The sequence below is a fragment of the Mobula birostris genome, chromosome 12 (assembly GCF_030028105.1).
Source record: "Mobula birostris isolate sMobBir1 chromosome 12, sMobBir1.hap1, whole genome shotgun sequence".
NCBI classification, from domain to species: domain Eukaryota; kingdom Metazoa; phylum Chordata; class Chondrichthyes; order Myliobatiformes; family Myliobatidae; genus Mobula; species Mobula birostris.
In genome coordinates, this window is record NC_092381.1 from 66,349,801 (window position 1) to 66,367,995 (window position 18,195).

An 18,195-nucleotide genomic window follows, 5' to 3' on the forward strand; every position below is an offset into this window, starting at 1 on the left:
ATACACTTCTGCATTTATCAGCCAGTGATGCAATAGCCAAACCCAGCTCGGAATTTAAATCAACCACTGAAGAACCCATTAGACATTTTACATCAGACAACTCTTTTCCCTCACTTAGCAGAAACAGGAACAACTTGTTTTTTAAGTCTTCGCCTCAGCTACCTTCCCCCCTTCTCTGAAAATATGGACTGCCCATGGCCCCACCTCTCCAGAGCCTCCTAAGGTATTGGGCAGCACGAGTTCAGTCACGTCACTGATAGTCTGGATTAACATGACATCCTTACCAGCTGATTGGTCAAAACGACGATCAGTCAGGGTAAGTTTCCCCAACACTTTTACAGAACTCAGTACTCTGAGTAACAGTTCATTAGAGATTCAGAGCTCCACCCCACTCAGAACACAAGCATTATTTGTGGATAACCTCTTTGGATTGCACCAAGCTTTAATCCCTGTGGCATTCATTATAAAGTACCTTAATCTCTTTCCCTGATACTAGTTTAATTACAGCCTTAAACACACAGACAGCGCAGTCAGTTCTTAAGCAGTATTCACATAGTATTCAGAACCCAGATGACATTCCTCACAAATGTGAGCCTCTCACCAGGCTCATGTACAAACTCGAATCATTAGCTAACTTTGCTAACAGCCATGTGACTCAGCAGTGAGAAGGCCACCTTTCATAAACAGTAAACATCCAGGGTCGGTATGACTTGGGGTTCTACCAAACAGGAATGTCGTGGTGTCCCGATTAAAGAAACATCAATTTGAGTGAGTGCTATGTAAATACGGCCTGTACACTGTTATCAGTCAGCAAGAAATAACTTCGAACACCACATAAGATTATGAAGAAAGTATATTTACCAATTTCAGCTTTATCAAACAGTTATTAAAAGAAAGAAGGAAAAAATATAAGGGTCCATTACAGTTTGACCAGTCTAAATGTGCAGATCAACGCTGAAGCTCATCGCTTCTAAAAGCTGGGTATAAATGTTACTCCCAGTGCCAAACCCACGGTCTGCGTGAAAGCGCCCACCACAGTCTGAACTTCCCTCAAAGTCCAACTTGAACGAACTTGCTCTCTCTCAGGAGAATTGGCCCTTACCCTTTGGAGCCACTCTTTCTGCACAAGGCACTTCTTGCAATGGGGAATCTCCTTCCATGGCATCCTGCAGCATTTTCCCTTCTGTCCCGCACCACAGCTCGCACCAGAAGACCCCAAACCAGACGACTGTCCGTCACAAATCTCTCTCTGCGCGCTCTCTCTGGAACCTCCTCCAGACCCCACCATCCTGACTGGCTGACACAACATCCCTAAGTTGAACAGCAGGGCTTCTTATCTTTAGCTGAAAGCAATACATTCTACAAGCAGGACACACTGCTTTTGCAGAAAACTGCTAAAATGAAATACTTACAGCATAGCTGTAGACATTTTAATCGGGGATTACATACATCTAAATTAAATAAGTAGTGCAAAAAGAGAGGAAAAAATACTGAAGTTATTTTCATGCGTTCGCTGTCCAGACAGTAACCTGATGGAGGAGGGTAAGAAGCTGTTCCAGAAAAATTGAGTGTTTGTCTTCAGGCTCCTGTACCTCCTCCTATGATAGTAGCAATGAGAAGAGGGCATGTCCTGTGTGAAGGGGGTCCCTCATAATGGATGCTGCCTTATTGAGGCATCACCTTTTGAAGGTGTCCTGGATGCTGGGGAGGCTGGTGCCCATGATGGAGCTGGCTGAGTTTGCAACTTTCTGCAGCTTTTTCCAATCCTGTGCACTGGCCCCTCCATACCAGACAGTGATGCGAACGGTTAGAATGCCCTTCATGGTACATCTGTAGAAATTTGTCTGTACCTTTGGTGATATACCAGTTCTCCTCAACTTCCTAATGAAATATAGCTGTCCTCGTGCCTTCTTTGTAATTGCATCAATATGTTGGGCCCAGGATAGATCCTCGATAGGACCAATCCACACAGACTGTGTTACCTCGGTGAGGAAGTCAATGATCCATGTGCAGATCAAGGTACAGAGACTCGTGTTTCGGAGCTTGCCAATGAGAACTGAGGGAATGGTTGTGTTGGAGTTGAGGTCCAGGGTAGGTCAGCCATGATTATATAGAATGGCAGGACAAGATTCAGGGACTAGAGACCTATTCCTGCTCCTCTTTTATTTTGTTTTTGTATTCTTCCACCTATGTGAAAATATTGTCTTGTTCATGTGTAGCTGTTACTCTAAAACATTGACTAACTGATTTGATTGGCTGCTCTACTTCTTAAGAGAGACCGTTTGGAATAAGAACCAACTCAGCATTAATTGTGGTGCGATGCTAACACATCTTTAATTGAAAAACCTAGAGTCTAAATCGATCCTGTTGATTTACTGGTGACAGCATTTCAGTTAAGGTAGACATTTTCTAAAGCTCTCACTAATACTGCTATAATTCTGTAATCTGGCTTTAAAATGTCAGCAGGTTGCAGAGGAACGACGGCAGAGAACTGTGTGATTATTGACTTAAAGGTATTGTGATTAGGAATAATCTTTCAAACAAAGATTTGCAAATCTACAAGAGTATCTGAATGAAATGTGATGTTAAGTCCGACTGGAAAGATTTTGTAATATTTTCTAAAACTGCATCCCTTCAATGCAAATAGGAAATGTGAATGAACAATGTAAAGTTAATATTACAAAATAATTGTGCCTAATGCATCCAGTTGGAGAAAGGATTATATGTAGCATCTTTCATGACTTCAGAGTGTGTCATAGAAGTACATCAACCCCTTATGATTGTGTTGCAGTGTTTCATTTAATCCCACTGGGCTGTTACTTCTCTGTGGCTCAATGGATTTGTATCTTTCAATGAATTATCCAATTCCATTTTGAATGTAATGATTGAACTTGTTTCTGCCACTGTTTCAGATAGCATAATCAAGGATGCAATAACTCATCTGTGTAAAATCTGTTGCTAATCACATCAAATCTGAACGTTCAAATTTATTGCCATCTGACTGTACAGATACACAACCAAATGAAGCAATATTCCTCTGGATCATGGTGCACTCATAAAGCATAGAACACCACAGCACCAAAACCAAAATATTACCATAAATAAGCTAATAAAATATAATTCAAAATGCACGCAGCACAAGTTAACAGCAAAACAGTAAACAGTACAGTATACAGTAACAAAGCACGCTGACCTAGTGACAAGACCACGGCGATGGCTGGGTATTCATTAGTCTCACAGCCTGAGGGAAAAAGCTGTTACACAGTTTGGCAGTTCTAGTCCTGATGCTTCTCTACCTCCTCCTGATAGTGGGTCAGAGAGATTGTGGGACAGGTGGTGGGGATCATCAACAATTTGAGCCCTGCATCTGCAACTCTCCCAGTAAATGTCACAACTGGGGGGAGGTAGACCCTGGTGATCCTCTTGGTGGTTTTAACTGTCTGCTCTAGCGTCTTGCAGCCTCCTTACCACACAGTGATGCAGCCAGACAGTACACTCTCGATAGTGCTCCTGTAGAAAGTTGTTAGAATGGGGCAGGGAGGCTTGTACACCTCAGTCTCCTCAGAAAGTGTAGACATTGCTGTGCCTTCTTGACCAGTGAAGAAGAGTTGCTGGTCCAGGTTAGATCATCTGTTATGTGCACACCAAGGAACTTAGCGCTGTTCACTCTCTCCACAGCAGAGCCATAGATGTGCAATGGGGAGTGGTCGACCTGTGCCTTCCTGAAGGCTACAATCATGTCTTTTGTCTTAGGTTGTTGTACTTGCACCATTTGACCAGTCTGTCAACCTCCTCTCTGTATGACTCATCATTGTTGCTGATGAGGGCAACCACTGTAGTATCAATGAAGTTGATGATGCGTTCTGAGCTGAATCTGGCAGTGCAGTTGTGAGTCAGCAGCGTGAACAGCTGCAGGCTGAGCACATGGCCCTGGGGGACACTAGTGCTCAGTGTGGTGGTGTAAACTTAAATTTGCCAGACCAATAACCACACCACAAACAGTTCTTTACTTTATCCTTTTCAGCAGTTTATTTGTTCAAACTCAGCCAGCAAGAGGTGCAGAGCCAAACACCAGAGGGACAGAGCTCCTCTCCCCCTGGGGGCTCATATCAGAACTCTGTCTAACATGCAGAAACATTACAATTTATAGAACTAGCGAGACAAAGAGCACTTAGTTCAACTGGTACTCCCACCAAGTCTGCTGGAGCAAAATTTAATTACTTAGATAAGAGAGTCCACTAAATCAAGGTTTTAATTACAGATGGATGTACTGTCCAGTCCTTATCAGTTATTCCCTTTGCTAGGCCCTGACTTAATTACAGACAGATGTTCATTCCCATCCTTGTCAGTGAGTCCTCCCTTGCCCTAAACAAACGGGGGTACTTAGTTCATTTCTTGCGAAACCATAAGACAGGATGTGTGCAATCGATAAGCAGAACCTAACCCCCAGAACATAGCATAGTCAGGAGACATCTGCAAGGTCGTTAGTCTGAAACCTGCCTCAGGTGGATTACTCAGAGCAGAATGAACAGAATTTTGTATGCAATTTTAGCCTATTATTTACAAGAGTCCAAGAATTATTTCTTACTTCCCCAATACCCTTAAAACTTCATCAGTGGAGCTTGAGATGTTGCTGCCAACTTGGACTGATGGGGTTGTTCCATTAAGAAGTCCAAAATCCAGTTGCAGAGAGGGATGTTATGTCCCAATGAGGACAGTTTACTCACCTGCTTCTGAGGGATGATCATGTTAAACATTGGCCTGAAGCCGATGAACAGCATCCTGGTGTATGAGGCATCGTTTTCTAGGTGAGACAGGACAGAGTGGAGAGCCAAGGCTCTCCATGGTCATCAATGGACCATTTTGAGTGGTAAACAAACTGGAAAGGTCTAATGTACTGTAGCTGGAAGGTGGTATTTTGTGTTATCCATTATCAGCTGCTCAAAGCATTCAGTGCCACTGAACACTAATCGTTTAGGCCAGTTATCGTTACTCTCCTCGGCACTGGAATGATGGTGACTGCTTTGAAGTCTGCAGGGAGAGTTATAAGCTATGGTTTCTGATGGTTCACAGTCATTATTGTTATGTAATTCAACGTAACCAATCTGCAGATCTTTTCCGATGATTTTGTTTGAAGAAGGATGCTGAAGGCTTCGCTTTGAAATTGTTAAAAAGCAACAGACAGAATCTTGATTAACTACCTAATCTGTGAAGTAAGGAAAATTTTGCAATAGAATATATTTCCTGCTGGTTACTTATGTAGTAGAGAAATTAGATACATGCACCTACACACATCAGAAGGTGAGGACAGACAACATTAAAAAAAAATCAGTGAAAAAATCACTTGATTCTTTCTCATTTTCCCGCTTATAACTTTTGTCTCTTGAAGCTCAAGTCCATGAGCATTGACAGGAAGGGACAAATGGTCTCCGTCTATGCTGTACATCTCCATGTTTCTCCCTGTCACGCATACAAGACTCACAGCACATGAAGGCAATACCCTCAGAAAACATTATATATTCAGATCAATACTAATGATTTCCCGTTATATTTAGACAAACAACATGGAAAGAAATGTCTGAGTTGTTAGGAGCAAACACACAGCAAGAAATTCAGGCAAGTACGATGGGTGATTGATAAGTTTGTGGCCTAAGGTAGAAGGAGTCAATTTTTAAAAACCTAGCACATTTATTTTTCAACATAGTCCCCTCCTACATTTACACACTTAGTCCAGCGGTCGTGGAGCATACGGATCCCTTCTTTGTAGAAGTCGGTGTCTTGGACCTCCAGAAAGTGCTCCACAGCAGGGGTGATTGATAAGTTCGTAGCCTAAGGTGGAAAGAGATGAGTTATACAGCTCTCGTTACATGCACGTGCAGTTCATCTCTTTGAGTGATTATGCAGAAAGTTTGAAGTTAATAACTTATCTCCTTCTACGCCCTGACTTATCAAAAATCTATCAACCTGCGTCTGAAATATATCCAGTGACCTGACCTCCACAGCCGCATGTGGTAACAAATACCACAGATTCACCACATCTGGCTAAAGAAATTCCTCATAGTCTCCATTCTAAACAGATGTCCCTCTATTTTGAGTTTTTCCCCACTAGTTCTAGACATCCCCACTATAGGAAATATCCCCTCCACATGCACTATATCTAGGCCTTTCAACATCGGACAGGTTTTAATGGGATCTCCCTTCATTGTTTGAAATTCCATCGAGTACAGGCCCAGAGCCGTCAAACACTCCTCATATGATAAGCCTTTCATTCCCGGAATCATTTTCATGCGCCTCCTTTGAACCCTCTCCAATGTCAATACATTCTTTCTTAGACAAAGCCATCAATTCTGTAATCCAAATCATTGACATACAATGTAAAAAGAAGCCGTCCCAACACCAATCCCTGCGGACCACCACCAGTCACCAGAAGCCAATCAGAAAAGGCTCCCTTTATTCACACACATTGCCTTCTGCCAATCAGCCAACACTCTGTCAATGCTCGTATCTTTCCTGTAATACCATGGGCTCTTATGTTGCTAGGTAGCCTCATGTACAGTACCTTGGCAAACACCTTCTGAAAATTCAAGTACACAACATCCACTGATTCTCCTTTGTCTATCCCGTTTGTTAATTCCTCAAAGAATTCCAATAGATTTGTCAGACAAGATTTTCCCTTACGAAAACTATGCTGACTTTGGTCTGTTTTACCATGTGCCTCCAAGTACTCTGAGACCTCATCCTTAACAATGGACTCCAACATCTTCCAAACCATGGAGGTCAGGTTAGTTGGCCTATAATATAATTTCCTTTCTTCTGCCTCCTTCCTTTCTTGAAGAGTGGGATGATATATGCAAATTTTCTTATTCCTTTTTTAGTTGCCTTCAGTTAGTTTTTAAAAGCTTCCCAATCCACTAACTTCCCACGAATTGTTGCTCTATATATGCCCCCTCTTTTGTGTTTATGTTGGCTTTGACTTCCCTTGTCAGGCATGGTTGTGTCATCATGCCTTTAGAATATTTCTTTTTGTTTGAGATGAAACTACCCTGCACCTCCTGAATGCTCCCGGAAACTCCAGCCACTTGCTGCTCTGCCATCATTCCTGCTAGTATCCACTTCCAAGCAACTTTGGACATCTCCTCGCTCATGCCTCTGTAATTTCCTTTACTCCTCTGTACTACTGATATATTTGACTTTAGTTTCTCCTTCTCAATTTGCTGGGTGAATTCTACCATATTATGATCTCTGTCTTCTTACGGTTCCTTTACCTTAAGCTCCCTAATTAAATCCAGTTTATTACACATCTCCCGAACTAGAATAACTGATTCCTAGTGGGCTCAACAACAAACTGCTCAAAAAAGCCATCTTGTAGGCATTCAACAAAATCTCTCTCTCTCGGAATCCATAATCAGCAACAACCTGATTTTACCAATCCACCATGAAATCCTCCAGGACTATTGTAGCACTATCCTTTTGACATGCATTTTCTATTTCCTGTTGTAGTTTGTAGACCACATCCTGTCTACTGTTCAGAACCTTATATATAACACCCATCAGGGTCTTTTTTGCCCTTGCAATTCCTTAAATCCACCCATAAGGATTCTAAATTTTCTGATTCTATGTAAACTCTTTCTATGGATTTGATTTGATTTTTTACCAACAGAGCTACCCCAATTCCTCTGCTTATCCCTCTGTCCTTTCAATATAATATATAACCTTGCTTGTTAAACTCCAACCATGATCTTCTTTCAGCCACAACTCAGTGATTAGATTAGACTAGATTAGATTAGATTATGAGGACACGCAGTCCTCTTTTATTGTCATTTAGTAATGCATGCATTAAGAAATGATATAATGTTTTTCCAGAATGATATCACAGAAAGACATGACAAACCGACTTAAAAACTAACAAAAACCACATAATTATAACATATAGTTACAACAGTGCAAAGCAATACCGTAGAGCAGACCATGGTGTGGTAAAAGTCTCAAAGTGTCTCGAAAGTCCCATCATCTCACGCAGACGGTAAACCTCCAGTGCCGCCAACTTGCTGATGCAGCATCCTGGAAGCACCCAACTACAGTCCAACTCCCAAGTCCGTCCGAAAACTCTGAGCCTCCGACCAGCTCTCCAACACTGACCACCGAGCACTATCTCTGCCGAGCGCTTTGACCCCGGCCCCAGCAACAGGCAATAGGCAAAGCCAAGGATTTGGGGCCATCCCCTCCGGAGATTGTCGATCACACAGTAGCAGCGGCAGCGAAGCAGGCATTTCAGAAGTTACTCCAGGTGTTCCTAAGTGCTTCTCACAGCTGTCTCCATGAAATCTGGATTGTGCACGGCCCCCTAGTTAACACATATCGATATTCATTCGGAACAGCCGTGCGCGCTGCGTCGCGCTGCCATCTTCTCCTACCTCCGACATTGATGCCCACAATGTCATGCCTGCCAATCTCTAACTGTGCTACGTGATCATCTACCTTATTCCATATACTGCATATATTCAAATATAACATCTGAAGCCCTTTGTTTGTCACCCTTTTCAGTTTTGTCCCCTTGTTACACTGTAACTCATCCCACTGACTGCAATTTTGCCCTATCATCAACATGTCCTTCCTGACAATCTCACTGCACACTGCCTCTACTTGGGTACCAATTGCCGCATCCTCAGCCCTTCCACTCAGTTTCCCATTCCCCAGCCAAATTAGTTTAAACCCTCCCCAGGAGTTCTAGTAAACCTGCCTTCAAGGATATTGGACTCCCTTAGTTTCACCTGCCCCTTTTGAACAGGTCATACCTTCCCCTGAGGAAATCATAATGATCCAGAAATCTGAAACACTAGCCCCTGCACCGACTCCTCAGCCATGCATTGATGTGTCAAATCATCCTATTTTTACCATCACTGGCACATGACACAGGAAACAATCTAAAGGTTACTACACTGGAGGTCCTGCTTTTCATCTTTCTGCCTTGTTTCCGAAACTCTCTCGTCAAGATCACCTCCCTTTTCCTACTTTTATGATTTGTGCCAATATGTAACAAAACTTCTGGCTGCTGACTGTCCCCTTTTAGAGTTCTGTGGGCCTGATATAAGATGTCCCTGACCCTGGCATCTGGGAGGCAATATATCATCCAGGTGCCCATCATACTCATAGAATCTCATGTTAGCTCCACTACCTATGGAATCCCCTATCACTACTGAAGTCTTCTTCTCCCCTTCCCTTTTAAGCCACAAAGCCAGACTCAGTGCCAGAGACCCGGTTGCTGTGGCTCCCCCGATAGATTCCCCCCCCCCGCCCCCCACCAATCGTATCTCAAGTGATATTCTTAATAATTATTATTGAAGGGAACTGCCACAGGGGTGCTCTGCACCAGCTGCCCATTTCCCTTCCCTCTCCTGACAGTGACCCAGGTACCTGCCTCCTGCAACCTAGCTCCTGTAGCTCCAGTCTATCACCTCCTCAGTTTCCCGTATGAGCCACAGCTCCAGTTCTCTGACATATTCTCTGAGGAGATGCGGCTTGGTGCACCTGGTGCAGATGTGATTATCCGGCAGGCTCCAGGTCTCCTAGAATTCTCACATCTCAAACAATGAACATAACACCAAGGATCCATCCTCAGTGCTCTAACTATGTACTAACAGACAAGGAATGAAGAAGAAAGTTACCAGACACATACCTCGCCAAGCCTCTCCACTCTAACACTGGTCCACTCCAACAATGGGGACTCCACTTGTCCCTACCTTATTTCTATTTGCCCTTGCTAATGAATCACTGTTTGACTGGGCTGCCAGGAAACGGTGAAAGCCCTTGAACACTCATTTTTTAAATCTCACTCATGGACCTGTGAGTTGTCTCCTCTCTCCCAATTCTGTTGGGCCACTGGAAGGTGGCGTAAGCCTGCGAACACTCCTTTTTAAAATATTACTGATCCGAGAGTTGCTCCTCTCTTGCTCCCGATTCAATTGGGCTGCCGGAAAAACAGCAAAAGCCCACAAATGCTCCTTTGTATAAATCTCACTCACGGACCTGTGAGTTGCCTCCTCTCTCACTCCTGATTCAGTTGGGTTGCCAGATAAAAAACTGTCCTTCCTCACAGTCTCACTACACACTGCATCTACTTGTACAACCACTGCCCCATCCTCAGCCTTGTCACTCCGGTTCCCATCGCCCTACCAAATTAGTTTAACCCCCCCCCCCCCCCCCCCACAGCTGTAGCAACCCTGCCCACAGGAATATTGGTCTCCTTCAAATTCAGGTGTAACCCGCTTTTTTTGTGCGGGTCATTCCTCTCCTTTCCTAATACTCCAGAAATCTGAAACCCTGCCCCCTGCACCACGCATTCATTTGTCAAACCATCCTATTCTTACCCTCACTGGTGTGTGTGGCACAGGGAGCAATCCAGAGACTGCTATCCTGGAGGTCCTGCCTTTCATCTTTCTACCTAACTCCCCATATTCTCTCCTCAGCACCTCCTCCATTTTCCTATGTCATTAGTGCCAATATGTACCAGGTCTTCAAGTTGCTCACCCTCCCTCTTTAGAATGTGTGAATCTGTTCGGAGACATCCCTGACCCTGTCACCTGGGAGGCAAGTAACCATCCAGGTGTCTCTTTTACGTCCACAGAATCTCCTGTCTGCTCCTCAAACTATGAAATCCCCTATCACTATGGCACTCCTCTTCTTCCCACCTCCCCTCTGAGCCATAGAGCCAGACACAGTGCCAGCAACCCAGTCACTGCGGCTTCCCAGTAGGTCAACCCCCAACAGCATCCAAAGAAGTATAATTATTATTGAGGGGAACACCTACAAGGGTGCTCTGTACCGGCTGCCTATTCCCTTTCCTTCTCCTTATAGTCACCCAGGTACCTGCTTCCTGCAACTTAGGGGTGACTACGTCCATGTAGTTCCTATCTATCACTTCATCATTCTCCCGTATGAGCAGAAGGTCATCCAACTTCTCAGAGAACCTGCAACTCGATGCACTTCATGCAAATGTAGTTATCAGGGACGCTGGAAGTCTCCCAGAGTTCCCACATCTTACGTGAAGAACATACCACTAACCCTGGATCCATTTTCAATGCGCTAGCTATGTACCAAAAGGAAAAGAAAGAGAAAAAAATAGTTACTAGAAACTTACTTAGAGCCTCTGCCTGTTCACCTCAGCCTATTTTCACCCAAGTCTTTGAGCCAAAGCCTGACAACTCTAACACTGTCCACTCCAACAATTGCCACGCCTACAATAGCCACTCCGTTACATCTCAGTTCTTTTTATTGACCTTTGTCGAGTGCTTGATTGCAGTCCACCGAAAAGTCCCAAAAGGCCATGAGCTCCTTCTTTAAACCTAGTGCCACCTCAGCCAAACAAGCATCCACAAGGACCCCCACCATCCTCTCTTCTTACTGCTGCTATCAGGAAGGAGGTACAGGAACCTTATGTTCCACACCACACCACCAGATTCAGGAACAGTTAGCGCTCCCCAACCATCAGGCTCCTGAACAGAGAGGATAGTTGCACTCACCCTAACTCTGAACTGATTCCACAACCTATTGTCTCACTTTCAAGAACTCTACAACTCATGTTCTCAATATTTATTGCTCATTTATTTAGTATTATTCTTTTGTTTTTTTTTGTATTTGCAGAGTTTGTCTTTTGTATGTTTGTTGATTGTCCACCTTTGTGTGCAGTTTTTCATTGAAACTGTTGTATTGCTTTGTATCTAATGTGAATTCCTGCAAGAAAATGAATCTCAGGGTAGTATATGGTAACGTATATGCACTTAGATAAACAATGGGCAAACATACTGAGTAGCTGCTTGTGCATTCAACCCATGTGCAAAAGACAAGAAAATGTGCAAATACAAAAAGAAAGAAATAATATTAATAAATAAATGAACAATAAATATTAAAACCATGAGATGAAGAGTCCTTGAAAGTGGGTCCATAGGTAGTGGAAACATTTCAATGAAGAAGCAAGTGAAGTTGAGAGAAATTATCCCCTTTGGTTCAAGAGCCTGATGGTTGAGGGGTAATAGCAGTTCCTGAACCTGGTGGTGAGAGTACTGAGGCTCCTGTACTTCTTGATGGCAGGAGTGAGAAGAGAGCATGTCATCCGGCCGGTGTGGAGGTCCCTGATGATGGATGCTGCTTTCCTGCAACAATATTTCATGTAGATGTGCTCAGTGGAAGGGAGTGCTTTACCTGTGATGGACTGGGATGTATCAACTACATTATATAGGATTTTCAATGGAATTGCTGTTTCTAAACCAGGCTGTGATGCAACCAATCAATATACTCTCCACTACACATCTATAGAAGTTTGTCAAGCTGAATCTTAACAAACTTCAAAGGAAGTAGATGCACTACTGCAATTCCTTCCTAAGTGTACTTATGTGCTGGGACTGGACAGATCCTCTGAAATACTAACACTGAGGAATTTAAAGATGCTGGCCCCCTCCACCTCTGATCCTCTGACGAGGACTGGTTTCCTCCTCCTGAAGTCAATAATCAGCTCCTTGCTCTTGCTGACATTCAGTAAGAGGTTGTTGTTATGGCACCATTCAGCCAAATTTTCAACCTCACTCCTAAGTGCTGATTCATTACCACCTTTGATTCAGCCTATGACAGCGGTGTCGTCAACAAACTGGAATATGGCATTGGAGCTGTGCTCAGCCACAGGGTCCTAAGTGTAAAGTGAGCAGAGCAGGGGCTAAGCACACAGTCTTATGGTGCACCTGTCCTTTCGGGGATAGAAACATCACGGAGGAGATGTTGTTGCCAATCCGAACAGGCTGGGGTCTGCTAGTGAGGAAATCCAGGATCCATTTGCACAGGGAGGTATTGAGGCTCCAGGGACTTTACTCCCTGCAGTGTAGCAGAATGAGGGGAGATTTGATAGAGGTATTCAAAATTATGAGGGATATAGATAGAATAAATGCAAGCAGGCTTCTTCCACTGAGGTTGGGTGAGACTAGAACTAAAGGTCATGGGTTAAGGGTAAAAGGTGAAATGTTTAAGAGAAATATGTGGGAAACATCTTCATGCAAAGTGTGCTGGGAGTGTGGAACAAGCTGCTAGTGGAAGTGATGGATGCTGTTCAATTTCAATATTTACAGAAATTTAGATAGTTACATGGATGGGAGGGGTATGGAGGGTTATGGTCTGGATGCAGGTTGATAGGTAGGAGTAGGCAGGTCACTGGTTCGGCATGAACCTCGCGCTTTGCACAATCAAGCTGTCCCTCCCCAGAGGCTGGCGCTGCATCTGTGCCCTGGCAAAGCCCAACATAAGTTCAGTGAGACAAGAGAGTTCAGCGGTACCAATTACAATGGGATATAGAAAAGGCATGTAAAAAGGTCAATGTTCAAAGGTTCAAAGGTCAAATTTAATGTCAGAGAAACGTATACAATATACATCCTGAAATGCTTTTCCTTCGTAAACATCCACAAAAACGCCCCAAAGAATGAACAACAGTTAAACATGAGAACCCCAAAGTCCCCCCTCCCTGGTGTAAGCGGCAGCAAGCAACGATCCCCACTCCCCCCACCAGCAAAACAAAAGTGCATTGGCACCATCACCGAGCCAAGCGTGTGCTAAGCGATAGCAAAGACACAGACCAAAGTTACCCCAAAGGCTCCGCATTTCATCCGAAATTTGACAAACCATAGGTTCTCTCTCTCCCTGGAAAGGGAGAGGAAGTTGTACGCCATTTTCACAACAAGCAGGAGACATAACAACAACCTGCTGGTTTATGATGTTAAAAGTCCGTTTTGTCGTTTTTTTCGAGCTCTGTGTCCAAAGATTGCAAAGACCTTGGGTCTTCGGACCCACAGCAAAAGATTTTCCAGCCTCCCTGGCGACACGAGTCCCCTGCCGTGACACCGACCCTCGATCCGCCCATTTCCAGAGCCCTGAAATCTTAGGCTTCCGAACATGATCGAGATTCTCAGGCCAGACCATAAGACAAAGGAGCAGAAGTCGGTCATTTGGCCCATCGAGTCTGCTCCGCCATTTTATCATGAGCTGATCCATTCTCCCATTTATTCCCAATACCCTGCCTTCTCACCATAACCTTTGATGCTCTGGTACTCAGATACCTATCAATCTCTGCCTTAAATACACCCAGTGACTTGGCCTCCACTGCTGCCCGTGGCAACAAATTCCATAGATTCACCACCCTCTGGCTAAAAAAATTTCTTCGCATTTCTGTTATGAATGGGCACCCTTCAATCCTTAAGTAATGCCCTCTCGTACTAGACTCCCCCATCATGGGAAACAACTTTGCCACATCCACTCTGTCCGTGCCTTTCAACATTTGAGATGTTTCTATGAGGTCTCCCCTCATTCTTCTAAACTCCAAGGAATACAGTCCAGAGAGGACAAACGTCCCTCATATGTTAACCCTCTCATTCTCGGAATCATTCTAGTGAATCTTCTCTGTACCCTCTCCAATGTCAGCACATCCTTTCTTAAGTAAGGAGACCAAAACTGCCCACAGTACTCCAAGCGAGGTCTCACCAGCGCCTTATAGAGCCTCAACATCACATCCCTGCTCCTATACACTATTCCTGTAGAAATGAATGCCAATATTGCATTTGCCTTCTTTACCACCGACTCAACCTGGAGGTTAACCTTAAGGGTATCCTGTACGAGGACTCCCAAGTCCTGTTGCATCTCAGAACTTTGAATTCTCTCCCCATTTAGATAATAGTCTGCCCGTTTATTTCTTCTGCCAAAGTGTATAACCATACACTTTCCAACATTGTATTTCATTTGCCACTTCTTTGCCCATTCTTCCAATCTATCCAAGTCTCTCTGTAGACTCTCCGTTTCCTCAGCACTACCAGCCCCTCCACCTATCTTCATATCGTCAGCAAACTTAGCCACAAAGCCACCTATTCCATAATCCAAATCGTTGATGTACCATGTAAAAAGAAGCGGCCCCAACACTGACCCCTGTGGAACACCACTGGTAACTGGCAGCCAACCAGAATAGGATCCCTTTATTCCCACTCTCTGTTTCCTGCCAATCAGCCAACACTCTATCCACGTATATAACTTTCCCGTAATTCCATGGGCTCTTATCTTGTTAAGCAGCCTCATGTGTGGCACTTTGTCAAAGGCCTTCTGAAAATCCAAATGTACAACATCCACTGCATCTCCCTTGTCTAGCCTACTTGTAATTTCCTCAAAAAATTGTAATAGGTTTGTCAGGCAGGATTTTCCTTGAAGGAATCCATGCTGAGTTCTGCCTATCTTGTCATACGCCTCTGGGGACTCTGTAACCTCATCCTTGACAATCGACTCCAACAACTTCCCAACCACCGATGTCAAGCTGACAGGTCTATAATTTCCTTTTTGCTTCCTTGCCCCCTTCTTAAATAGCGGAGTGACATTTGCAATCTTCCAGTCCTCCGGAACCATGCCAGAATCTATTGACTTTTGAAAGATCATCGCTAATGCCTCCGCAATCTCCACAGCTACTTCCTTCAGAACACGAGGGTGTATTCCATCTGGTCCGGGAGATTTATCTACCTTTAGACTATTCAGCTTTCTGAGTACTTTCTCTGTCGTAATTGTGACTGCGCACACTTCTCTTCCCTGCCACCCTTGAGTGTCTGGTATACTGCTGATGTCTTCCTCAGTGAAGACTGATGCAAAAGACTCGTTCAGTTCCTCTGCCATCTCCTTATCTCCCATTACAATTTCTCCAGCATCATTTTCTGTCGGTCCTTTATCTACTCTCACCTGTCTTTTACTCTTTATATACTTGAAAAAGCTTTTAGTATCCTCTTTGATATTATTTGCTGGCTTCCTTTCATAGTTAATCTTTTCCCTCTTAGTGACCTTCTTAGTTTCCTATTGTAAGCTTTTAAAAACTTCCCAATCCTCTGTCTTTCCACTAATTTTTGCTTCCTTGTATGCCCTCTCCTTTGCTTTAACTTTGGCTTTGACTTCTCTTGTCAGCCACGGTTGCATCCTTCTTCCATTCGAAAATTTCTTCTTTTTTGGAATACAGGTTTCCCCCGCCATCCGAAGGTAGAGCGTTCCTATGAAACAGTTTGTGAGCCGAAATGTCGTAAAGCGAAGAAGCAATTACCATTTATTTATATGGGAAAATTTTGTGGGCGTTCACAGACCCAAAAATAACCTACCAAATCATGCCAAATAACACATAAAACCTAAAATAACAGTAACATATAGTAAAAGCAGAAATGATATGATAAATACACAGCCTATATAAAGTAGAAATACTTTTCCACAATCATTACTGCACTGTACTCCGTAGTGAAATTCTCACGCAAGCGCCGTCGGCAGAAAATCTCACGCAAGCGCTGTTGGCAAAAACAGGGCGCAAGCGCTCTCCAGTAACCTTTAAACTATGAAGCTACCAAATCATACCAAATATCACGTAAAAATACACAGCCTATATAAAGTAGAAATAATGTATGTACAGTGTAGTATCACTTACAGGAATCGGGAAAACAGCGAGCACACTGATGATGGTGTGTTAGACTGAGTCGTCACAGGCTGGCGTGGTGCAGTAGCCCCCCACCCTCCAGGCCGCTGAGCGATACATTGCCGCGAAGAACGCAAGGGTCCAGCAGTAGCCAGGAGGTACACAGCACATCTTTAAGAAAAAAGCCGTAACAAACATGCTAATTAATTAGATGCTGCCCGTAATTGTCGGCCCAGATCAGTGCCGATTTCCAATTACGTTGTCTCTGATCTGGGCCGACAATTACGTGTCGGCGGCACCTAATTAATTAGCATGTTTATTTTGGCTTTTTTCTTAAAGATGTGCTGTGTGCCTCCCAGCTACCTTTGCATTCTCCGCGAATCGGTATCTGTCTGTGGCCTGGGGGTTGGGGTGGTGAGACACTGGGGTGTCATCTTGTCGCCTGTTTCCATTAGAGCAGGCAGCTTATCTTCTTCTATCTCTGCCCACCTCGATGTTGAAGATCGAGGTTCGTCGTCTGCTGTGGCTGATGTGGAAGGCTTGCTTGACTGCTGAGCCTCGCACATTTTTCTATCACATAGTTCTTTAATAAGGACTCAAACCATCCTGCAAATATCCCCTAAACCAACTTACCCTTTCAAAATTAAAGTCGTACTTTATCATTACTCATTTGGCTCGATTGTTATCCTTTTTCTTCCAATTGCATCAGCTCTTCATCTGTCAGTTCTTGGTCATGAGATGCCAAAACCTCTTCAACATCATGTCCATCAGCTTCCACAAGCCAAACTCACTTTGTCCTTACTTCGTTCACCACGATCAAAACACTTAATTATGTCTAGTTTTACTATAAGTGTTACACCCTTACGAGCTCTTTCAGGATTTTCCGATACCTTAGAACTCATCTTGCAAACGGCTGCTCACAGGAACGTGTTTAAGCAATGCTGTTCCGAATCCGGGGGAGAGTGGCTGCTCGGGGCATGCTGCCTTTTATCACGCGCTGATTTTTTCGTGCGCTGATTTTTTATCACGCGCTGATTTTTTCGTGCGCTGATTTTTTATCGCGCGCTGAATTTTTTTTTGCAACAGTGAAAACACCTTCTGAAAGCGAAAATAGGGTACTAATGTAGGTCTTTCGTAACAGTGAGGTTTCGTAAAGCGAACGTTCGAAAAACGGGGGACACCTGTATACCTGTCTTGCACCTTCCTCATTTCTCACATAAACTCCAGCCACTGCTGCTCTGCCGTCCTTTCTGCCAGTGTCCTTTTCCAGTCAACTTTGGCCAGTTCCTTTCTCATGCCACTATAACTTCCTTTACTCCACTGAAATACCGACACATCAGATTTCGGCTTCTCTTTTTCAAATTTCATAGTGAACTCAATCATGTTATGATCATTGCCTCCTGAGGGTTCCTTCACCTCAATCTCTCTAATCACCTCCGGTTCATTACACAATACCCAATCCAGTACAGCCGATCCCCTAGTGGGCTCAACAGCAAGCTGTTCTAAAAAGCCATCTCGCAGACATTCTACAAATTCTCCCTCTTGAGATCCAGTGCCGACCTGATTTTCCCAATCCACTTGCATGTTAAAATCCCCCACAAGTATCATAACACTGCCCTTCTGACAAGCCTTTTCTATTTCCTGTTGTAATTTGTAGTCCACATCACTGCAGCTGTTTGGAGGCCTATAAATAACTGCCATCAGGGTCCTTTTACCCCTGCGATTTCTTAGCTCAACCC

At 43.9% G+C, this 18,195-nt stretch overlaps 1 protein-coding gene across 1 annotated transcript in view; it reads left to right on the top strand.

Annotated features, from left to right (window-relative positions):
* The window catches only part of nmnat2 (nicotinamide nucleotide adenylyltransferase 2), a 416,424-nt gene that overhangs the window by 131,891 nt on the left and 266,338 nt on the right, over nt 1-18,195 (top strand). The window lies entirely within an intron of this gene.